Source organism: Adiantum capillus-veneris, chromosome 6 (assembly GCF_014529385.1).
Source record: "Adiantum capillus-veneris isolate H3 chromosome 6, ASM1452938v2, whole genome shotgun sequence".
NCBI lineage: Eukaryota > Viridiplantae > Streptophyta > Polypodiopsida > Polypodiales > Pteridaceae > Adiantum > Adiantum capillus-veneris.
Genome location: NC_140936.1, coordinates 138,444,102 through 138,469,375, shown reverse-complemented (window position 1 = coordinate 138,469,375; position 25,274 = coordinate 138,444,102). Strand labels below are relative to the sequence as shown.

Genomic DNA, 25,274 nt, shown 5'->3' with positions numbered 1-25,274 from the left:
CTCTCACAACTTAGAGCATCTGGACGTAGAGTCTGAGTGCGAGCGCCTGCCCGCACTCTTGTACTTTGAACACAGATTAATACAAAAAGAAATACCAAAAGGGGCGCCAGTCTTTGGGGCCAATATCTCTAGGCACGGAACTCCGCCGGCCAGTGTCGAATCAATTGTGAACTGTGAACTGTTTTGAAGTGATTATTTGTGCTGTCGCGGTAGATTCTCGACTTTGGGTGTCCAAGTCTGTCACAGTAGTATCAGAGCACGGCCGATTTCTCTTCTACGGGAAATCCGCGGCACTTATGGCTTCAGGCAAAGATCAGTTGACTCCCTCTGCATCCGGAGATGCAGGAAGGGATCACAACGAAGATTCACGCGAGGAGTACGGCCCGCCTCGGCCTACTCAGGTGGAGCGTCAAGAGATGGAGCGTCGACAATTGATGGGCGATGCAACAAAGATGATGCTTAATTTTGCGAAGGACCCGAAATTGGCAAAATATATGAGCCAGACTTCTTTTGAAGAGGTGCACACACAGTGGCAGAAGACCACAAAACCACCCCCCCAAACCTGCTCTTAAGAAACCTCCTACTCTCAGGAAGTATACAGAGCAAGAATTAGAAGAGGTGGTTGATGCACGAATTGCTTAGCTTTTTGATGCGCATAACAAATTTAAAAAGCATGACAAAAAGTAGAAGAAAGGCACTGACTACCCGGGTTATTTGGCTCGTCAGTCTACATTCGAAAAGGCAAAGAAACAGAAGAAGCGTGTTCGATTTGAAGGAGTACCCAGTTCTTCTTCTTCTTCTTCTTCTGACAGTTCTTCTAGCTCATCTGACTCGAGCGAAGAAGACAGAAAAGGCAAAAAGCGAAGCAAAAAGCAATGCTTTGGAAAGGGCAAGAAAAAGGCAAAGAAGTAAATCTCGCCCCATGATTGACAGTTCTACAGAGGACTCGTCTACAGATAGTTCGGACTCTGATGACAGCAACTTTTATGCAAAGAAGAAGAATTTTTTAAAAACCAACCAGTATGACTTTCTGGAAGATAAAAGCAAGAAAGTTCGAGAGTTTAAGGAAGGTGGACAGTCGATTAAATTTGACACGTTTTTTCGTTATAGAGATGCTTCGAAGGCTTTGTCTTTTGTACAGCAGTTTGACATCGCTTTTGCGGGAGGGCGTTACTCAGAGCACGTTAAGATTCGAAGAGCTGCCTCTTGCTTTAAGGGGAATGCTCGAACTTGGTGGTCCACGCTTCTATTAAACAAGACTGTGCCAGTTAAATGGCTGAAATTCAAGAGGCTTTTTATTTCTTCTTGGTTGACTCGAGAGTAAGAATGTGACGTACGAACTGCTTGGAACCATCTTCGGATGACCAAGAAGGATACAGTGGACGCTTATCATGAGAGATTCTGGAGCTCTTTTCTACCCGCCTCTTCATTTAAGAAGATCTCGTTCAAGGAACAGATTGAGCGGTTTACCTTGAGTCTTCCTAACAGAGATCTGAGATCACTGCTTAAAACAAAAGTCAGCTTCCATTCAGGAGTTGATGAGTCATGCGAAACGGGGTTTTGCCATTCACTCAGGCAGTTTGGCCTACCCCACCGATGAGATCATGACACAAAGAGCCGAACAGACTTCGACAAATGAAAGTAGAAAGAGGAAGAGCAACCCAGAAAAGAAGGATGCACGACCTAAACTCACTCCTCAGGAGAGAGCTCGCTACATCAGGGAAGGGAAGTGCTTTGGATGCGGGGAAATTGGACATATCTCCGCGAAGTGCCCTAAAAAGGCACAGAAAGAACAGAACGACAAGGACGACGAGAGGCGTGAGAGTTCGAGAGCAGCTGAGGAATGTGGAAGAAAAGGCAAGATGAAAACAAGTGGTTCCAGATTGCATGGGTACCGATCCCAACACGATGGACGAGAGTACAGAACTTTGTCGAACTTGGGACAAAGTGAGACCAAGAAGCCCTGATCTTCTTTGATGGAGGAGCCAAGGCTAACTTCATTTCACCGGAATTGGCGGTGCATCTCGAGATCACTCCCGATCGGATGGGACCACTTGCCGAGGCAGTTCTAGCGGCACCTGGCAGGGACGTAGCCATTACACCTGACATTGGCAAACTTCGGTTGCATTGTCTGGGGTATTTGGGACATGAGGACTTTTACATATGCCTTTGGAAGGTTGTGATGTCCTCTTGGGAATTCCTTGGTACCACAAGAACAATGCCGTAGTCGACTATCGGGCGAGGAAAGCGACATTGACCACAGAGAAGGGCAGAACCATTGTACTTGATATTAAACTTAAGGGCGAGTCTGTCGCTATTGTATCGGCTTTGGCCATTTCAAAGTTGATGAAATCCAGTCTGTTTGTTTACGCGATCTTTTTGAAAGAGTTGAGTGATGAGGATAGAATAAATATGTCTGAACTTGATAACGAACGTCAAGATTTTTTCAAACTCCCATGCCGATTGCTTCTCAGAGGGCTTGCCAGGCGAGTTACCACCCGCTCAGCCTGAAGATCATGCTATTTATCTGATACTTGGAAGCACACCACCGAACCGGCCACCTTACCATGTGAGCCGAGCCCATAATGAAGAGATTATGAACCAAGTGAAAGACCTCTTGGAAAAGGGTCTTGTCCAACCTAGTACTTAACTGTATCGCTCTCCAGTGTTATTGGTTTTGAAGAAAGACGGATCTTTTGGAGAATGTGCATCGATTATAGAGCTCTCAACAAAATCACTACCAAGAATAGATTTCCGCTTCCTAGGATCGATGATATACTCGACAGATTACGGGGATCCTCGTGTTTTAGCAAGATTGATTTGAAGAGTGGATATCATCAGATCCGAATCGCACCAGGAGATGTCTACAAGACAGCCTTTTGGGCGACTTTTGGGTTATTTGAGTTTTTGGTGATGCCTTTTGGCCTAACCAATGCTCCTGCGACATTTAACCGGATGATGGACAGGATTAACACGATACACTCTTCGACGAGGTATGTCATAAATTGGTGATGTGAAGTGATTATTTGTGCCATTAGGAGAAAATTGGACTTACTTTTGGGCCTTTCAGTTTTAGAGAGAGAGTGACGCTCGACCAATGAGGAAGAGGCTAACGTTACGTTGAGAATCGACATTTTGGAGCCAAGCTCTTTTAGAAAAAAGGGAAAAAATATTATTTTTGTTCATCAAATTGCACAATTTCACGCTTTCAAGGCATAAATGCTATAAGTCGTACTAACTTTGTACCGATAAATTTGAGAACTTTCATTGAAGACTCTATCTAGTATCTATGTTCCTGCCCAAATATGACTTTGAGTAGCTCTACTTCCCTCTAAAAACTTTCTTTCCTTTTTCATATTTGCGCTAACTTTTCTGTGTATTCTAGTGCACACCATGACTACTTCTCGAAGGTCTAGCACTATCATTGACTTTGTTAGCATTTTTAACAGTTATACTACAGATGATCAAGCATGGATACCATCCCTCGAATAACTATCGGAAGTTGGGTACTACTGCAAACTAGGAGGAGGAAGAGAAGGCAACGCAATGATTTCGTGGAGGCTTTCAAGGGACAAGTTAAAAAGTTTAAAGTGTGTGCACAAAGCAAGCGGGTGAAAGAGGTCCTCATACAACATGCTTTCTAGCATACAGACTTAAGGTTGCAAACATCTCCTCCAAGTTTTCCACGGCATCGACCCAAATGTAAGTTATTTTGAGCATCTCACTTAGTGCATGATTATATTCGAAGGTTAAGTGGTGGATATCATCTTTGGTATGTTCTAGATATTTATCCATCGAATAGGACGGATTGGCAACCAATTGAGAGCATAGTTGGGATTTTTGATGCTTTCCATGCATTTATTGGTGAGCAGATGTACCGAGGAAGACAACACAAGGAACTTGGAGATAATGAAATATTCTTTTATGATATGTCATATTTGGAACCGAGAACTTCCTTTGGTTGGGGTTGTGTAGCTCCTTTGTCACTTCCATCCTTTGGCAGCAAGGATTGGTCTTTGCTATCTTCACAAACTAGTAAAAGCTTTAGGAATAGGTTGTTTGAGGATATACAAAAGTCCCTCAAGTATTCAATTGCCACAAAAATAGTTCGGCTCGCACTATTTATGCCTCTTGAAGTGTTTGTAGATTTCTTCTTCGATGAGCAAATAAGAACTACCGCAACAATGTTCATTTGCAAGTCTGAGAGCTGTTTGGACTTTTTAGATGATAATTGGGATAGGAAACAAGTCACAGGGCAAAATCTGTATTTTGCAAAAGAAGTCCATAATTTGCAAGTTTATTATAAGCTCTCAAAATTTCAGTGTCATTTTACTATTTAAGATATCATCTTCTTAGTGGGCAGCTTATTCCACTCGACCAAGATACAGAGTTTAGTCTCGAGAGAACAAACCTTTATCAATGGAGCTCTACTTTCGAGACAGCTTACTTATTGTGATGGAGACAATGTCAAATACAACTCTTGCACAACTCAGGGTAGATCTTACATGTGAAGAACTTCCACTTTTGCCGGAATTGTATGCATTCAGTCTCAACAATAGAAAGGTGCTTACTAAATGGATGAATTTTGATTATCTTTAATACATTGAGACATGGAATCTAATTGTTTCTTCTTCTCAGATTCCAAGACGCATGGAGAAAACAACATTGTGCAAGGAGTCCCTCTCAAATATACTTCACTTAATTGCTTCCACCGGAAGCTAGGTCACATACATTGTGCACGCAATGAGCTTTGATGCCATGCAAACCATGATGTACTCTTCAAAATGATTAATACAAAATGTCTTTTTGTGCCGCTCAAACAATGTTAAAAAAATGTACACTTTTCATTGTCTCAAAACTTTACAAATTGTGTTGTTTTTGTCAAGATGTATACAAAGAGAGGTAGTTATTGCTCCCTTCCCCTGCTACTACTCCCTTGTCCTCTCCCTCGGTTGGTGCCACTGGTCCCCTGTCCTCTCCCCCGGTTGCTGCCACTAGTCCCTTGCCCTCTCCCCCGGTTGCTGCTTCTTCCCCTTGGGGGTACGTTGGTCTCGGTCATCCTTTCTCGTCGTTTGAATCATGGGCCTCTTCCATGGCTTTCCATGCATCTTGCACCTATGAAGCTTCCCTCTGTTCTTGCTCTTGCCGCTGACGTGTAGCCCATTCCTCTACTTTTGTGGTGTCCGCATAATATTGATTGATTGCTTCTTGCATATTTCGAACCTTCTCTTGAGTCTGATGGTAGTGTAACAGACTTGGACACTCCAAGTCAAGAACCAACCGCGACAGCACCAAATAACTACTTCAAAACAATTCACAGATCACAATAGATTTGCACTGGCCCGACGGAGTTCCGTGCCTAGAGATATTGGCCCCAAAGATTGGCACCCCTTTCGGTATTTCTTTTTGTATTAATCAATCATCAAAGTACAAGAGAGCGGTTAGGGTTTCACTCTCAGACTCTGCGTCCAGATGCTCTGAGAAGTGAATGCCCAAACCACTTATTTAAAGTTACAAGGGATGCCCAAAAGCAGAGCCCCAAAAGCTTGAAAGCAAAAGCTCTTTTCTCTCTCTCTCACAAAGAGCTTCTGAAAGCAAAAGCAAATTCTCTCTCTCTCTCAATGAGAGTCAGTAAAAAGCAAGTTCTCTTTTTCCCAAATCATAGCAAAAAGCTGAGATTTGTGTCGTCGATTTTTTTTTTTTGGCTTTTTCACCTCCGCTATTTCGGAAATTAAGGTTTTTGGCAGAAATTAGGGTTTCTGTTGTCCGCCACGTCATCACTTTGTGACATACCCCCCTCTTGAAAGCATTGTAATCGACCGCGATTACGCCTGCAAAACCGACAAAAGCCATAAACCGTCTTAGCAGACACCGACTGTTAGTACCTACGTACTAGGAACACACATCTAGCACATGTACAAAATCGACAGTCACATCACACGACATCACAGGACATCACCAGACATCACATGACATTCAACATTCATTCGGATCTTAGACCATGATTTATCGGCAATGTAGCTAGCAATCACATCTAGGTCCAATCGGGACCTCATCGATGTCCGATTGACTAACCCCTATTGCAACCATGTCTATTCGAGATCAATCAGACCAAAATGCTGCAGTCATTTCGTCTATCAGTTCTTGCACTCACAAGAAGTCAAGAACAAATCAGTATCATTATCAGGAATTCCATTTCATAAAGTCATCCAGCAGAATACTGTCAGCTCTCAGTATCCCTGAAGCTCAAAGAGACATCAGTGACTTTAGTATCAAAATCGAGGCATCTGTTGACAAAGGAGCGGAGTAACTCCCCTCTTGTGCATCCCACTGCACCAGATCTTCGGCCAAGCTGAGTTTCTGGGTTCCGTTTGGAGTAGACTATGCTAAACCAAAACATCGAGGTAAAGTTTCACAATCCGAGGAGTATCTGCTAGGTCCTCCTCCTCCATCCACTTCGCATCAAATGCAGGAAAGTTCTTGAACTTAACCAAGAACCGCCTTCGGACTTTACCTTTCTTCGTATCATTATGTGCCAAAATCTGTTCAGGAACAACGATCTCCTCGTTTCCTTCCATTGCGGGTTGCTCATCAGGCTCCCCATCATCAGGCACATCACCCTTAACAGGGTTCAAGAGACTCACATGCAATGCATTGTGAATCTTCCAAGTATCTGGCAGTTTCAATCGGAAGGAGACATCATTTATCTTTTCAGTAATCTGGAAAGGTCCGTAGTATCACATACTAAGCTTTAGAAAAAGCCTCTCCTTTCCCTTTTTCTTTCTTAGGCGTGCCTTCTCAAAAGTAAGAGCACCCAATCATCCTCCTTCAGTTTCAAGTCGCGACGATGGTGATCCGCTGCCTTTTTCAGTCGTTCTTGAGACTTCTGCAAAGTCTCGCGAACCTTGGCAAAAGCCGTATCCAAATCTCGCGAATATTCATCCGCTTCCAATATCTAATCTTTCGTGCTTAGGAAGGATGGAACCTTCGCAGCACTTTCAACAATCTCACATGGCGTCTTCCCCGTCGAAGAGTGTATCGTGTTATTGTAGGCAAATTCCACCAAAGGTAAGTTCTTTTCCCATTGAGTCTTCTGATCCGAGATACAAGACTTCAATAAATCTAAAATCACTGAATTGGCAATCTCAAATTGCTCGTCAGTCTGCAAGTGGAACGATGATGAGAACTGCAACTGCGTGCCAATGTTCTCCCAAATTGCCTTCCAAAACAAACTCATAAATCTGGGGTCTCTGTCGGAGCTAAACGTCTCAGACGTGCCATGTAATCGGAAAATCATCGTGATCATTCTGTGTTCTCAGGAGATCAAAAATGAAATCCATTGCAATACTTTCCCAAGGGTGGGTGGGTATGGGTAAAGGCTGTAGCAATCCCTGTGCCTTATGCCTGTCAAACTTGACCTTCTGGCATACCAAGCAACTGCGCACAAACTCTTCCACATCCTTTTTGAGTCTCGGCCCAAAGAAGTATCTCTCTAACCCCTTCATGGTGGTAGCAATGCCGCGGTGACCCGTAAAAGGTGGACAGTGGCATTTAGTCATAACCTTATCCCTCAACAGCTGTGTAATGCACAACATAGTCTTTTTCATCAAGTAGCCTTTCGAAGGGAGTATCCAGCTACTGTCTCCCCATCCCGTATCCGTATGAAAAATATCAGCAAAATCTGTATCTGTGGCATACTGATCGACCATATCCTCGAAGCTCCTATGATGTATCGCGGAAATAGCCAGAACCAACGGTTTCCGAGACAAAGTATCTGCCACCACATTCTTCTATCCCTCACATGGACAATCTGGAAGTGGAACTGTGACAAGATGTTTGCCCACCGCATCTGCTTTTCCGAAAGCTGCTTCTGTGACAAGAAGTAGCGCCAACTCTGATGGTCTGTAAAGACAGTGAAATCCGCTCCGAGTAGGTAATGCCGCCACTGAGTAAGAGCATGGATAACCGCCAAAAGCTCTTTCTCATAGATTTGTGCTGTCATCTCCGGCCTAGAGAACAAACGGCTCTCGTAAGCTATGACATGGCCTTCTTGCATCAAGACCGCACCCAGACTACGACCACAAGCATCACAATATACTTCAAATGACTTCTGCAAGTCCGACAAAGTCAAAATAGGTCCCGTAGTCAATTTCTCTTTCAATGTCCGAAAGGCAGTCACCTGTGTGGGTCCCCACGAAAAAGGTACTCCTTTCTGTGTCAAGGTATGCAAAGGGGAAGCAACCTCTGCAAACTTTCGTATGAACCACCTGTAGTACGAACACAGTCCCAAGAAGCTTCTAACTTCATGGACATTCCTCAAATCGGGCCAATCACGGATAGTCTCTATCTTGGCCGGGTCCATTTGCACTCCTCCTGCTGACACAATGTGTCCCAAAAAGTGTATCTCTGGTAGGAAAAATTCACTTTTCTTTGCATTAATCACTAACGTGTGATCTCGTAATGCCTGAAAGATTTGAAGCAGATGATCTCTGTGTTCTGCCTCATTCTTGGAGAAAACAATGATGTCGTCAAAGAAAGTGCCAATAAATAGCCTGTACTCTCGAAAAATCCTGTCCATCATCCGGTTAAATGTCGCAGGAGCATTGGTTAAGCCAAAAGGCATCACCAAAATCTCAAATAACCCAACAGTCGTTCGAAAAGCTGTCTTGTAGACATCTCCTGGCGCTATCCTGATCTGATGATATCCACTCTTCAAGTGAATCCTGCTAAAGCACGAGGATCCCTGTAACCTGTCGAGTATATCATCGATCCTAGGAATCGGAAATCTGTTCTCGATGGTGATTTCGTTGAGAGTGCTATAATCGATGCACATTCTCCAAGATCCGTCTTTCTTCAAAACCAACAACATTGGAGAGCAATACGGTGAAGTACTAGGCTGGACAAGACCCTTTTCCAAGAGGTCTTTCACCGGGCTCATAATCTTTTTATTCTGTACTCGGCTCACACGGTAAGGTGGCCGATTCGGTGGTGTGCTTCCAGGTATCAGATCAATGGTTTGATCTTCACGCCCTCTGAAAAGCAATCGGCATGAGTGTGGAGAAAAATCTTGGCGTTCTTTTGATCAGGTCAAAACATATTCAACCTTTATCCATCGTTCAGTTCTCTTCCAAAAGAATGAGTAAGAAACTGAAGTTCATCAAGTACAATCTCTAAGCCCTTCATTTATCAAAGTCGCTTTCTCGGCCCGGTAGTCAACCACGGCGTAGTTCTTGTGGTACCAAGGGATCCTGAGTAGAACGTCACTCGCGTGCCCTGAACACCCCTGTCATTGCAAACAAAGTTTGCCAATGCTCAGTGTAATGGCAACATCCCATCCGGGTGCCAGTCGAACTACCTCCGCCTATGGCGTCAGTCTGTTGGGCGTAATTTCCAAATCGAGCCGCCAATTCCAAGTGAAAAGAAGTTGGCCTTTGCTCCTTCAAAAGAGCTTCTTGATCCTTCACTTTGCCCCAAAAGCGGCAAAGTTTGTACTTTCATTCATTAGATTCGGTGCAGGTCCCACGCCATGTGGTACTAGTTCTGCTTTTCTATCTGCCTTTTCTGCCACATTCCTCAGCTGCTCTCGAACTCTCAGACCTGTGGTCATCTTTATCATTCTGTTCTTTCGGTGCCTTTTTTGGGCACTTCGCGGAGATATGTCCATGTTCCCCGCATCCAAAGCACTTCCCCTCTCTGATGAAGCGAGCTCTCTCCTCAGGAGTAAGCGTGGGTCGTACATCATTTTTCGCTGGGTTGCTCTTTTTCTTTCTACTTTCATTCCCAGAAATCTGTTCGGCTCGTTGTGTCATGGCCTCATCTGTGGGGTAGGTCAGACTGCCAGAGTGAATGGCAAAGCCCCGCTTCGCATGAGTCATCAACTCCTGAATAGAAGCTGACTTCTGTTCCAAGCAGTGATCTCGGATCTCTATAGGTAGACCCAAGGTAAACCGCTCAATCTGTTCTCTGAACGAGATCTTCTTGAATGAAGAGGCGGGTAGAAAAGAGCTCCAGAATCTTTCACAATAAGAATTCATTGTATCGCTCTTGGTCATCCGGAGATGGTTCCAAGCAACTTGTATATCTCGTTCATATTCTTGCGTCAACCAAGAAGAAATAAAAAGCTTTTCAAATTTCAGCCATTTAACTGGCGCACTCTTGTTTAAAAGAAGCGTGGACCACCAAGTACGAGCATTCCCCTTAAGGTAAGAGGTAGCTCTCCGAATCTTGGAGGCTCTGAAGAGAGTCCTCCCGCGAAAGCGATGTCAAACTGCTGTATAAAAGACAAAGCCTTCGAAGCATCTGAGTATCCTGAAAAGTATCAAACTTGATCGAGTGGCCACCTTCCTTAAACTCTCGGACTTTCTTGCTTTTATCTTCGAGAAAGTCATACTGGTTGGCTTTGTAAAAATTCTTCTTGTTCGCATAAAACTTTCCGTCATCGGATTCTGAGCTGTCTGTAGACGAGTCCATAGTAGAACTCTCAGTCTCTGGGCGAGATTTAGCCTTCTTTGCCTTTTTCTTGCCCTTTCCGAAGCTTTGTTTCTTGCTTCGCTTTTTGCTTTTCCTGTCTTCTTCGCTCGAGTCTGAGGAGCTAGAAGAACTATCAGAAGAAGAAGAAGAAGAAGAAGAACTGGGTACTCCTTCATATCGAACACGCTTCTTCTGTTTCTTTGCCTTGTCAAAAGTCGATTGACGACCCAAATAACCTGGAAAGTCAGTGCTTTTCTTCTGCTTTTTGCCGTGCTTTTTGGCTTTCTTTTGCGCGTCAAAAAGCTGAGCAATCCGTGCATCAACCACGGCCTCTAGTTCCTTCTCCGTATATTTCATGGAGGCAGAAGGTTTCTTGAGAGTGGGTTTCGGGAGTGGTGTTGTGGTTCTTTGCCACTCCATTTGTACCTCTTCCAAAGAGGTCTGGTTCATATATTTTGCTATCTTCGGGTCCCTGGCAAAATTGAGCATCATCTTTGTTGCATCGCCAATCAATCGACGATGCTCCATCTCTCTTTGCCCCGCCTGAGTAGGCCGAGGAGGGCCATACTCTCTGTCTGAATCTTCGTTGTGATCCCAGCCCGCATCTCCAGATGCAGAGGGAGTCGATTGATCATTGCCTGAAGCCATAGGTGCCGCGGGAAAAAAATTCGGGGATCGGATTTCCCGTAGAAGAGAAATCGGCCGTGCTCTGATACCACTGTAACAGACTTGGACACTCCAAGTCAAGAACCAACCGCGACAGCACCAAATAACTACTTCAAAACAATTCACAGATCACAATAGATTTGCACTGGCCCGGCGGAGTTCCGTGCCTAGAGATATTGGCCCCAAAGACTGGGGCCCCTTTTTGTATTTCTTTTTGTATTAATCAATCATCAAAGTACAAGAGAGCGGTTAGGGTTTCACTCTCAGACTCTGCGTCCAGATGCTCTAAGAAGTGAATGCCCAAACCACTTATTTAAAGTTACAAGGGATGCCCAAAAGCAGAGCCCCAAAAGCTTGAAAGCAAAAGCTCTTTTCTCTCTCTCACAGAGAGCTTCTGAAAGCAAAAGCAAATTCTCTCTCTCTCTCTCTCTCTCAATGAGAGCCAGTAAAAAGCAAGTTCTCTTTTTCCCAAATCATAGCAAAAAGCTGAGATTTGCGTCGCCGAAATTTATTTATTTAATTTTGCTTTTTCACCTCTGCGATTTCCGGAAATTAGGGTTTTTGGCAGAAATTAGGGTTTGCAGGAATTTTAGGGTTTTTGGCAGAAATTAGGGTTTCTGTTGTCCGCCACGTTATCACTTTGTGACAGGTAGCGCTGCGTCATTTCGTCAATGCAAGCCTGTTCGAACTCCTCAGCTCTTGCCCCTTCCTCTCTTGTACGTCTGTTTACCGAGACTATAATATGCTGGATGGCCATTACATAAAAATATCGCACATCATTGGGGGTGTAGTTATGTAATTGAAGTTTCTGTAGAAGCGTGATAATAAGAAAGTAAGTAAAGATGTTGATTCTTTTAATACAAATGTTGCAGCAAACAAACAATGAAACAATACGATTACTTACGTTTGGTACATCCAAAATTTGACTGAGGAGCAACACGGCATTCAAACAAGTTCGCCAGCCACAGCTATAGTCATCAACCTGCGTGGGCACGGTGACCCGTTCGTGTCGGATGGTAGTCCCTAGATCATGTTCTAACAAAACATGCTCTACACAGCATACAAATTTTTTTGCGGCACTACATACGTAACCACTTGAGTCAGTAACACATTACAAAGAGATACTGCTTCCAAATGTATCCAGGCCTTACATTTTTACACGACCGTGAAACAACCTGCTTTGCCCGGAGTTTGCGTAGTAAACAATCTTATCTTCAAGGTCAAATAACAACAGACTCCAATGATCATTACACCAAAACCATCAAAGATAAGGAGAAAGATCTTAAATCCAACATGATTTTTATAAGGCAAGAAGAAACTCACGATTGATTGTATGCAGTGACCAGAAAACGCTGACTCTGCTAAACCAGCCCAACAAAGCCAAAAAGGAAACTCCGTTGTTTTTTGCAGCATAGGCGAGATCAACGGATCTATTACGTATATTTTGTTCTGAACATCAGCGGGCAGAAGCGAGATAGCGTGCCTAACATGAATCAATGGTAGAGATTATACTTTAGATATTTCAGCGGCATGTCACTGCCACAAACACATGAGTCAATACCGAGCGATTGAGGCACCTACCGAATTCCATAAGCCACTGACTCGCTTGGTATTGACCCATGTTAGCGGTAGTGAGCCATCTAATGAACCAAGTGTGACTTATAAAGAAAAGCTTGAGACGTAACACATAGCAACGGTGACGACTGCCGCGAAGACATGGGTCAATACCGAGCGAGTGGTATAACTATTCAATTCCATAAGCCACTGACTCGCTTGCTATTGACCCATGTCTTAGCGGTAGTGAGCCATCTAATGAACCAAGCATGACTTATAAAGAAAAGCTTGAGACGTAACACATAGCAACGTTGACAATTGCCGCTAAGACATGGGTCAATACCGAGCGAGTGGTATAACTATCCAATTCCATAAGCCACTGACTCGCTTGGTATTGACCCATGTCTTAGCGGAAGTGAGCCATTTAATGAACCAAACGTGACTTATAAAGAGCTTGAGAAGTACCACATAGCAATGTTGACGACCGCATCCGTTGCGTTGGAGTTCGAGAAACCGCTCATGCACAAGGAAGTTTTGTTGATCGAGGTTGAAAATGTAGGCCTCCTCTGACCTTCCAGGAAGCAGTATCTGTGCATGCAGAGGCGCTGCGCTGATCAAAACTTGCAACTCCGCTTCGTTTTCTTCGTTGATTTGCTCTAAAATAATCAACTCTTTTGATAAAGGCTCCTCGTTGGATGGCCCTTGTGAAGCAAAGGCTTTCCCTTGCCTTTCTTGAGCTTTATCCGTGACTGCCTCATTCTCCTCTCTTAATGGCACAGGCTCCTTCCTAACAGGCTTCTCCCTTACTGGCACAGGCTCCTCCCTTACTGGCACAGGCTCCTCCCTAACTGGCTCCGGATCCTCCATGCCTTGCTCATTTTGCTTCATAACTGGTTCCTCCATAACTGTCTCTGTTTCTTCAACGACCGCCTCAGGGTTCACCTTGGCCTGCTCATGCCCCTCATCGGCTGGCTCAGCCTGCCCATCTGTGTCATTTCTCTCGATCCGTGATCGTGTCCTTCTGCTATTTAATTCAACCCTAGAAGGCTCTGTCTATCGTGCACAAGAATGGAGAGGGGGGATGTTAAGAATATCCATGGTTCTACTATCGCGGATAGGTACTAGCTGAAGCATCCTATCGTAGCGGAAACGAAGTCTCCGAAGAGTGTCGAAATCCCGCGGCATGATAGTAACGCGGTGTGCAGGGGCAGCTAGGATATCTCCATTACTGAAGAATTCAACGAGGTAGTCTTCTGCAATTTCTTGCAGGCAGAGAAGTGCACTGCTGGCCCATCTCATGCCCACTCTCCAATGCTCGCAAATCTCTCGTACTACTCACTGGCAAGGAAGACGTGGAATGGCCGATTGCATGTGTCGTTCAATCCTTTGCAGCTCTTGTAGGACACCTCTGTGCGCCTCTATCGGCGCCTTCTTGCTTGAGCATGCAAAGAGTCACCTGTTGCTCTTCTAGGCATGGCCTTTGCACGAGGCATCTCTACAAATAGCATAACAGAAAACGACATATCATTTGTTGCACAAGGAACTTAAGATTTCTAGGGTCAGCACAAAGCGAAGAAGTGCACCAAATACGGTTGTATTGCCTTTACTCGCTTGGTACTGACATTAGAAAAGTATAATAGCAAACATCATTAATAAAGACGATGGTCAATACCAAGCGAACAGGTGCAACGAATAGAGTTTTCCTTCCCTTATTCGCTTGGTACTGACCTTAGAAAAGTATAATAGCAAACATCATTAATAAAGACGATCGTCAGTACCAAGCAAACAGGTGCAACGAACAGAGTTTGCCTTCCCTTATTCGCTTGGTACTAACCTCAGAAAAGTATAATAGCAAACATCATTAATAAAGACGATGGTCAGTACCAAGCGAACAGGTGCAACGAACAGAGTTTGCCTTCCCTTATTCGCTTGGTACCGACCTCAGAAAAGTATAATAGCAAATATCATTAATAAAGACGATGGTCAGTACCAAGCGAATAGGTGCAACGAACAGAGTTTGCCTTCCCTTATTCGCTTTGTACTGACCTCAGAAAAGTATAATAGCAAACATCATTAATAAAGACGATGGTCAGTACCAAGCGAACAGGTGCAACGATGGTCAGTACCAAGCGAACAGGTGCAACAAACAGAGTTTGCCTTCCCTTATTCGCTTGGTGCTGACCTCACAAAATACAAGTGCACAAAAGTGTAGTAGCATACCTCTTCATTGTGTGTAGAGGTCTACGTCAGTAAAGCGCTAGAGAACAAGAGTAAGAGGAGGATGCACAAAAAGGAGGAGCACTAGAGAGTAAGAGGAGGATGCGCAAAAAGGGTTGGGAGCACAAAAGAGATGGTTTGCTTATTGCTAGCATCGACGGGGGTAGAGTTAAAACGCTGGGCAGTGGAGGATGCGAAAAGAGGCAGAAGAGTGCTCAAGCTTTTACTGTTTGCTCATTGCATGAGCCTCAACTGGGGCGAGGGTATAGTTAAAATGTTTGGCGAGGGTACTGCCTCTAAACTTAGTATGCTTACCTCTGCGAGGGTAACAACTTCACTTATGCGCATTATTACACCCGAGATTGTGGTTGGTAGATCGTACTGCATGGGAATCTGAGCCGGTTTATTACTCCCAAACTGGTTGTCCTTGTGAGCACAACCCACGTGCCTTTTTCGAGTGACCGTTTAGAGTCGGACGTCGATCGTCGTTGCAGTCGCCATCTCCATCTCCAAGTAGAACAAACAGACCGCCCTTGCCTTCGCCTTTTCTGCGTTCTTCCCCTTGGACACCTCTCGCGATCCTGCGTTGAGCGACCTCCATTGGTTTGAGTCTTTTGCTGCCGCGTCGCCATCGCCCTTGCCTTCGCCTTTTTGTCCTCTTCCTCTTGGCCACCTTCTGGTTCTTGCTCTCAGCGACCTGCGACATCACCATCCAACTCGGCGCCATTGGATATTGTAGAGATAGGTTCTCTCTCTCTCTCTCTCCCCCTCCCCCTGTGTGTGTGTTGTTAACTGTGTGCGCACCGAAGCCACTACGTTACGGGGTTAGGGCACAAGGGGAACAACACTCCAAGGACCAAGAGTGGTCGTTAGGGTAAGATTAAAAGTCTCGCAACCTCAAGATTGACATAGTTACAAATCGTACGTATTAGTTGAGATTCTCCATGCACCGCATGGTTAGAATAATTACTCCTTATGTGACCGTGCCTGAGTTGTTATTCAATGCTATGTTTGGGCATAGTGAGTGAGTAGGCCTATATATCTTTTAATGATAACATTAAATGCTCTGTTACAATCCACCTGTTTCGAATGGACGTGGGTACAACGTAAATTCAACTTGGATTAGAACCAAGCGAATAGGGCCCTTCGGAGATTCTTGGGGCCCTATTCGCCTGGTTCTGAATCTAGTCACGTCACCTATTATGACATTAGCGCATGGGACAGAATCAAGCAAATAGAGACCTTGAGGGATACTCCAGGCCCAATATTCGCTTGGTTATGACACCAAATACAAACCAATTTTCAATAGTAGTTTTGTCTTGCTTTTTCTTTCAGACATGGGGATCATAGTCCTGGAGACAAACGATGTGGGCGAGGATACAGAGCATTTACTGATAACATTAAATGCTCTGTTCCAATCCACCCGTTCTGAATGAACGTGGGTACAGTATAAATTCAACTTGGGTCAGAACCAAGCGAATACGAATCTTTGGAGATTCTTGGGGCCCCTATTCGCCTGGTTCTGACTCTAGTCATGTCACCTATCAGACATTAGCGCACGGGACAGAACCAAGCGAATAGAGACCTCGAGGGATACTCCAGGCTTAATATTCGCTTGGTTGTGACACCAAATACAGACCAATTTTGAATAGTAGTTTTGGCTTGCTTTTTCTTTCAGTCATGGGTATCATAGTCCTGGAGACAGACGATGTGGGTGAGGATACATGTGAAGAAAAACTATTCACGTTCTTATACAACGCTCGTGCTCATCACTGTGCACCAGAACTATTAGGAATGTTTAATGCAAAGTTTTCTATATAGAGGATCATAGTTTGCTCATTTGAGTACCTACAAAGCCATTTTCAACAGTATGAGGCAGTCATTTGTGACAATTCCATGACAATTGATGGCATGAGATATGTGTACCCAACGGACCTTGACCCTGACAAGAGTGCGGCAAGGAGACTGAATCGCTGTCTAGAAAAGTGTCCCTCCAATGCACTGCTTGTACAAGACAGGTGTATGAAGCACTTAAAAAAGTGTCGCTTAGTGGAATTCAACCACGGGTTTGTCTGTTACTTGTACTTGCAGACGGATGGTGAGTCAAAGACTTCCCAGTCAACAACTTTCGGTAGTTGTCCATCGGTGCCGGAGGAAGAGGTAGAGGATGTGGAGGTGCAGTTTGACCCAGAAGAAGAGCGGGTAGAGGTATTAAAGGAAACATTTGATGCGAGCTTAACTCTTACTTCTCTTGCAAATGCAGCATTAGGGTGCGAGCAAGAAAGCCCAAATAAGGAAGTGACTTTGCCTTGAATTGCGCTCCCAACTTTGCTATGGCGTGCGACTCCCACAACGTTCTGCTCACAGATATCATGCATGAGTTGAATATACGGGAGGACTACTGCCTAGCTGCAATTGCGAATTTTTGTGAGGCAGACATGGGATTTGTGGATGATGATGGAGTGGACCAACATCTTATTGGTGACACAGCTGTCCACGACTCACAATTCACTTCAGGGTGGCAACTGATCAAAGATACATTCAATGAAGCGAAGTCCGGAGAGGCCAATTTTCCAACAGATGAGCAATTTCAATCGACAACAAAACAACTCGGCTTGGAAAACATGGATAGGCCCGTGGCACCTAGAGCTCAAGTAATGAATAGTCAGTCTATTCACTTGTGGGAAAGGTCGATGCTGGAAGTGGACGAGAATCAGATGGTAATTTTTAAAGGCATTCAGATGGTATTGGAGATGGCCTAGTGATGAAATATCATGATCTATCTTTTTGTTGACAGGTGCTAGTATATGACGATAGTTTCCTTAGAAGAGCGGGAGGCTCACGTAAGGGCTTGTCACTGGAGTACAAGGCAAGGATGCGGCGTTGTCTCACTACATCGGGCGTTTCAACCACAAAAAGGTTTGTAGAAACAATTCAAGTACTTGGTAATTGTACTCATCTCACTTACGGCCCATAAATGTTGTAATATTGTTTTGTAGATCATAATATACCACAAGGAATACTCCGAGGACAATGCAAAGTTCCCATTGTTTGCAATGAAAGTTATAATAAGATTGTGTGGTGGGCACCCCCTCCCACTAAACGCAGAAAGACTAATGCTGATTGAGAAACAGTTTGCTATACGCGTCTTTGGCATTGGGTATGGGTGCCAAGCACTCAGAGCCCCCTATTTCATGTCCTACACAGCTCAGGCTCTGGTTGCAGGGATTAAAGACCTGGAGAGCTTAGACTTATACACTAAGCGGCTGTTTATGAGGGAAAGAAGATGCTTGATGCCCGTGGGGATGTTGCCATCAATAGAGGAACGAGCTTGTCTACAGAGCTTGCACATCGAAGAGGTACAGAGTGAGGAAGAAGGAGGTGCATCGAAGAGGATAAAAACGATGGGCTTAGGTCCATCTTCTCCCGCTCCTGACTCGTGACTATCGCCACCTCGCATGGCGCTCCCCCACATTTGAGTTTCCCCAAGCCATCTGTTTCTTCTCTTTGCGGATGTGTTGTAAAGACCATGTAATTTTTGAACTCTTAAGAAGCTCCTTCTGCGTTGCTCTATGAATAAGTCGTCTATAAGTCCATTGATGTAACTCTAATAGGCTATTGGCGTTATCCTTTCCTCCCCTATGTCTAGTGTGCTTAAAGTAACCTATCCTTGCCATGTATTGGGTTTTTTCCATGCTTTGTGCGGACCATATTGATAGTGAGCCATATGTCTTGGCAAAATATGGACCATGGTTGACAGTATGTGTTGCATAGAAATAAAACAAAATGGTGAGTAGAGTAGAATTTTAAATTTTGTTTGTATACGTAGAATGCTAACCCACCATGTAATGTGTGATATGTTGCCCACCCCACCTTGTAAGGTAAGCCTTCTTCCAATCCAGCAAGGCTGCTTGAAATGATGTGGGCTTACTTTGGTCCCAAGAATGTTGCTCAACGTAGTGAAAAATTTTATCTAGTGATTTCCACACGTTCGTCTTGTGATTTTGGATTGCCCCACCACTAGCATTGTCTTTAACCACTTTATGTAACTGTTTCTATTTGTTGAACAGGTTTCTCCTCTCTTCTCTATCCGAATCTTTGAGGCTAAACCCAAGAAACCTTCTGGCTTTCACGCCTCCTATCGATGCTTTCCTAGGTACCTTGTAACGACTTTGAGACATCTTAGGGTCCTCTTCGATTTTGACATTGCCTCCATGCAAACCAATGTCTGAGAGCACTCCCTCTAATGCTTTGATCACTCTTTTCGACTCACTCTTTGGTTTTAATGTCCATACAAAACATATGTACAAATGAACCACCTTTTCAATTATTCGACAGAGTGCATGAAGTGTACAGACGTGAACTTTACTCAGAGGAATATCAAGCATTGGCCTAAAAGTTTTATCTTGAAGATGTGTGTTGGGAGCTCTATTCCATTGCACACTCTCAAGAGATTGTGCATCAGCCATGCAATATAAGCATGGATTTGCCACAGCTGCTCCGTGTGTTATGTTGTACATACACTTAAGTCTTTAAGTCAGCTGCCATGTGCCATTCCACTGCATAGTCACCAAATCCTTTCACTGAAAGAACAACTCCGTTTCTTTGTTCACTGATGATAGAAGGAATTTGGGTTTGACTAAAAACCCAATCGAGGATTTCAAAATCTTCCTTATCAACCTGCAATGAAAAATGAAAACAGAAACTCAACAACCAAATAATCAATATTTTTGTTATTATAGAGTGAACTAAGTATACCTGAAATGATCATAGAGTTAGAAAGTTGTTTTCGGATTACACGCTGAAGTATCGTGGATCCTCTTTCGTTATTGATGGATCCAGAGCTCTATTCATGAGGGTAATGGTGACTCTCTCCAGCTTCTTGTTCTTCAAGACCTCGCACTCGTCGAGCTTCAAAACAAACTTGAGAACCCCACCGCACTCCTCTCGACTGATGTCAAAGAAGTGAACTGCATACCTTTGCAATGCTTCAAGATCAACAAAGAGGTTGTTGTGCTCGTTAAACTGTATCTCTCTGCCGCCCTTGCCTAAGAACGTTGCTTCAATATAGAATGGTGACCCAAGTTTCTCCAACACCTCATCGTTTACGTGCCGGCGAGCAACCTTTACATGCGATGGCTTTGGCAGCGATGATCCTCTCTGTAGTTTATTTTGAGACTTTTTAGCTAATGCTTTGAAGAGTTCCCTGTATCCTATCTGCGAGATGCCACTCTTATCAAGTATTGCTTGCACTTCCATTGGTTCTAGCTGATTCTCGTTCATGAAGGAGGTAAGGAGTCTCCCTTTCAACTTACGAAATTTTTTCTGAGTTATCATACTTCTTTTGGAACTAGACGGCTGTAATGCACTCTGGCATTGAAGCCTACACCGTTCGAGTTTGGATGCAGTAAAGACCTGCCAAAAAAGCACCATGCGTTATGATCATGTATAGGAAAGTGTATCCTTTTCTTAGTGAAGCACATTGAAGATACAAAATCAGAAACAAACTTCGAGTTACCTTAAAGCTCGTATTCATTTTTTCAGGCCACCACTACCAATCTTCATGTTCTCAATGTTGCACAGATCTCATTTTCTTTTCCGACTACCAAGCACGGTGTCTTTCTCTCGCAAACTTGTGATCTTCTTCTCAAGGCTTTGGATTGTCTCTTTGTTTGATGAAATCTTCCGAGAGCATGCTTCATTAAGTTTCTTCAGTTGCATGTTCTCCATCGCCAGGAGGTTTCTTTGCCTTTCCGCATTCAATCCTCTCATTTTCAAATGTCGGTGTATCCCAATAGTCCATCCTTGCCATCGCCTATGAAATGTAAGAGGTTAGTGATATTAGCAAAGGGAGGTGGCGCATTTGTCGTAGGATCCTTTGGATAAATAAACCCATTGGTCCACAAATCCAAATGATGTTCCTCGTTTGTCCTTCTAAGTTCTTTCTTCCGCTGAGATAAGAAAGACTCCCTCTTACATTTCTGCAATGGTGCGTACTCTTGCAATACATCAACATGAAGATGATGTGTGTTCTTTCTTTGGGTAAGTGTTGAAGATGAAGGGGTTGAGGATTGCAAGTTCAAAATTGGTGTTTTCCTCGGAAAAAGAAGCGTTCTCCATTCCTAAAGTTGATAGAGAAATAGACAGATACTTGAAACTCATGAAATATCTCAGGTTTTGGGAGGGAAGGCCATATTCTCATGTTTAGAGTTGGTAGAGTTTGTGTGGCTTATGTTTCTGGAGGGAACGCTTGTAAGTTGGCATTTCAAATTATTAGTCATACGATTAGTTGGATTCCTGACAAGAGAACAAAGGATAAGAATGATAAAGACGGCGGCTATCTACCAAAGAATGTCATTTTGGCTTTTTGTTGGCGCAAAAAAGTATCACATACAATGCACAATTTAACATTTTCATTTTCTCTTTCTAAGCCGACGTGGAACTTCTTACAGGGCCCAAAAGTGAGTCCAACTTTCTCCTAATGTGTCGCGGTAGATTCTCGACTTGGGGTGTCCAAGTCTGTCACTCACAGTGGTATCAGAGCATGGCCGATTTCTCTTCTACGGGAAATTCGATTCCTTTTTTTTTTCCAACGGCACTTATGGCTTCAGGCAAAGATCAGTCGACTCCCTATGCATCCGGAGATGCGGGAAGGGATCACAACGCGAGGAGTACGACCCGCCTCGGCCTACTCAGGCAGAGCGTCGAGAGATGGAGCGTCGACAATTGATGGGCGATGCAACAAAGATGATGCTTAATTTTGCGAAGGACCCGAAATTGGCCTATCTAGACTATCACATGATGTGGAACTGACTGAGTATGGAGGACACTTTATAGACATGGGGACTGCACATAGACTGGCTATCTAGATTTTCCGTTGCAGGAGGTTTTACATGCTTTCTACACAGACATGAAGCCAGCACAGTTGATTATGTCATGGCACAACCGAGCTTCATCTCTAGTATCGAGGATCTCACGGTTGGACCGAGACATGTTGGTGTGGCAGTGGATCATGCCCTTGTGTCGATGACCATCTCTTTCCAGTTTAGTGTAGCACACGCCACAAGGCCACGGGTACTCGCTACACCTTCACGCGAGAGACGGACTTTGTATACATAGATGGGATCTACAGACGCTTGTGCACTAAGGAGCTAGGGCGACTTCTGGAGGAGCTTACTACTATACTGACACAGACTTTACATGATGTAGTAGTAGAGGCATATCCACACACCCAGCTTGAGCAGAGATGGCTTTTTGGGAGCATGCCCCCAGAATAGATGGTATGATGAGAAATGCTGCGAGACAAGAGCCAGACTACAGAGGGAGGTTCTTTTGGAGGACATCACTCACAGACAGTCACAGATTGACTTTCGACACGTAGTGCGACGGAAGAAGAGGGCATTTTTGGCTCGACTAGAGTAGAGCTATACCAGCTATTCTTGAGTCAGGACTCACGTGAGGCATGGCGACTCTTTTATGAGCCCCCCCCCCCCCCCTCCCCCCCCGAGCATATGATCATGATGGCTTAGTGGCTGAGCGTTTCATGCATGCCAAAAATCTACTAGCAGAGCTTCTAGCAGTTATGTTCAACCGTGCCATGTGGGAGGGCTTGCCTGATACTTGGAGCTTATCTACTATTGTACCTATCTTCAAGTCAGGAGACCCTATGGAGCGTGGGAATTATCGCACTATCATGATTGGACACACATTGGCACAGTTGTACGCATCCATTCTTGAGCAACAGTTGGGTAGATGGGCAGAGAATGAGGGGATACGTGCAGCCGCGGGCAGGCAAGGTTCAAGAGAGGTTTTTCTACTCTTGACCATATCATGACACTCAAAGCCATTATTAAGGAGGGCAGATCAATGGGAGACGGATCTATTGTAGCTTTGTGGACTTTCGCAAAGCATTTGACACAGTACCCAGAGCTAGATTGATGCGAAGACTACAGGAGATGGGAGTACCCATAGAGTTCATTTGGGGGATCATGGCATTATACAAATCAGTAGTGGGGCATGTACGCACCTCAGAGGTCTATCTACACTGGTTCACTCCACTATTGGGGTGAAGCAAGGCTGCCCACTCTCTCCTACTCTATTTGGTATGTATGTGGATTAGGTTTTTGACTATATTCAGAGAGATGGTGATAGAGGTGCACAGCTGGCAGGGACATCGATTCCACTATTTTGTTATATGATGATGATATTTTGTCGATCTTCGACACTCTGGAGGGGATGCAACGTCACTTGGATGCTTTGCATAGGTTTGCCCATGAAAGTGGTTTGTCTGTCAACCTTGGTAAAACCAAGGTTATGGTGTTTAATACCACTCCACAGTGGATCAGGAGGTCAGCACCCGCATTCACATACGGTCAGGAGGCAGTGGAGTATACAGATGCTTACACTTACCTTGGGGTGGTCTTTAGTGGACCAGCATTTTCATTGAGGAGAGCAACAGAGACTAGATTGACCAGAGCCCATGCAGCATTGGGTAGATTGGAGAGGGTGTGTTCACAGGTTCAGTTTCAGGAGCCTCGGACGAAGCTCTGGATCTTTGACACTTTGGTGGCTTCCGCATTGCTCTATGGAGCTGAGATTTGGGGACCCTCATTCGATCATCATGGGAGGTCGGGTTGCACTGATGGATGGGGGGACATGGAGAAGCCTCTAGTCTCTATGATCTCGCGGCTTATTAGAGCCAAGGCTTCAATACCATGTGACATTATCCTAGCAGAGCTAGCTGCGCCCCCATTAGTGGTTGAGGCGCTCACCAGATCAGTCTCCTTTATACACTGCCTGTGGGAACTTCCCAGACAGATATGCCCGCTAGCACTTGAGTCCTCTCGACAGTTAGCCATGCAAGGAGATACAACATTCTGGTATGGGGAGATGACATCATGGTTTCAGGCACATGGGTTCAGCATAGACAGATTGCCCCCCTTCCAGTACTCATTGGATGCACCCTCTCTTAACTCCTACATATCCAAGATCACAAGGCTCATCCGCCAGGACCTGACTCAACTAGACACCAGGAGGACATAAATACAGCCAGCACAGGAGCTGGGCACGAAGATGGCTTTCTAAAGACATCTTCTCCAGCTTACGAAGGACGGCTTTGTGACGAGACCCAGATACAGGGACACCCACTTGTCTCATGGGATGCGATGTGCTATTGGCCAGATAAGCACATCTTCACACCAGCTTCGGGTCGAGACTCAAAGATGCAGCAGAGTACCAGCAGAGGCCAAGACATGCCCCCTGTGTCTCATGGAGCTTGTGTCACAAACGGGAGCGCATAACAATATAAAATACATTCGGATAAATAGGATTTATCACTTATTACTGAAGCTAGAGGATATAGAGAGAAATAAATAGAGAGAGAGATAGAGAGTGAGAAGATCGACACAGTACTGGGGACCAGAAGATGGGCTGGTCCCCCCCTGTAATAGTATCTTTATTACCGAGGAGAAGTCTATACAAGCACTTGAACCGAACGTATTACCACGTTCGTTCTAGAATAAGACTTGATCGTTCCCGGAAGCCTCAGCTTCCGATTCCTAGGGCAAAACCCTATTCCAAGGAACTTCCGTTCCTTATTCCAATTCCTCGAGAATCAAGGTTCTCGCCTCTGGATCTCACCTTCCAGACTCAGGGCATGGCATCCCTGCAACTCTTTCCCAACTCTCTTTCCAGAGTCCTCTTCCCACAGAACAACTCCGCTTTCTCGGACACGAAGTCCTTACTTGGGAATCCCAACTTCCGGATCACAACTTGAGAGACTACCTTCCTCCGATCCGTGGATCTACTTCCCAAACTCGGGTACGAAACCCTTGGGCTGATCTGGCTCTAGTTCCTCAGAGCGCTTTTCTCCTGCAGAGGCTCATACCTTCCTTTGCTCCTACTCCCTCACTAAGAGGAAGTACACCTGCAAACAAATACTCGAATTCATAACATGAAAATCGTTACTTTCAAAGTCTCGACGCTCGAAACGCAACTCCGTTCTCGAAAAGCAATTCCCCGGAAGAGATCTCTCCATAGAAAATCCTCTCTTCCAATCCTACACACAAAAGAGGTGTGTTCTCAGGTTCCTTCTCATAAATCAGCCCCGTCTACGACGTTTATGGGCTGAAAACAGAGAAAAACAGCAGCTTGTCGCGATGGAAACACGCTCCGTAGGCACTTCTTCGCGAGGGAACTCGCGCATTGGGTCTTGGCGACATCGGGTACACTTTGGGCAGCCATGGGCATCACCTGCAACGTCTTCTTTACGGCTGAAATTTGCAGCAGCATCTCCTCCTTGCAAAGATTGGTCCTCCTCTCTGAGTGAGGGCATGTGATGCTTTTATAGCTCCTAGCCACGGGCACGA

The 25,274-nt window shown here is 44.7% G+C and overlaps 1 protein-coding gene across 6 annotated transcripts in view; it reads left to right on the top strand.

Moving 5' to 3' along the window:
* LOC147456360 (beta-phenylalanine coenzyme A ligase-like) overlaps window positions 1-25,274 on the top strand; it is a 74,677-nt gene that overhangs the window by 23,665 nt on the left and 25,738 nt on the right. The window contains exon 4 of one of the 6 annotated variants that reach the window (XR_015188457.1): window positions 3,450-3,702. The exons of the other annotated variants lie outside the window; for them this stretch is intronic. The gene's annotated coding sequence lies outside the window, so the exon portion shown is untranslated. The remainder of the gene's footprint in view (window positions 1-3,449; window positions 3,703-25,274) is intronic. 6 annotated transcript variants of the gene reach the window in all.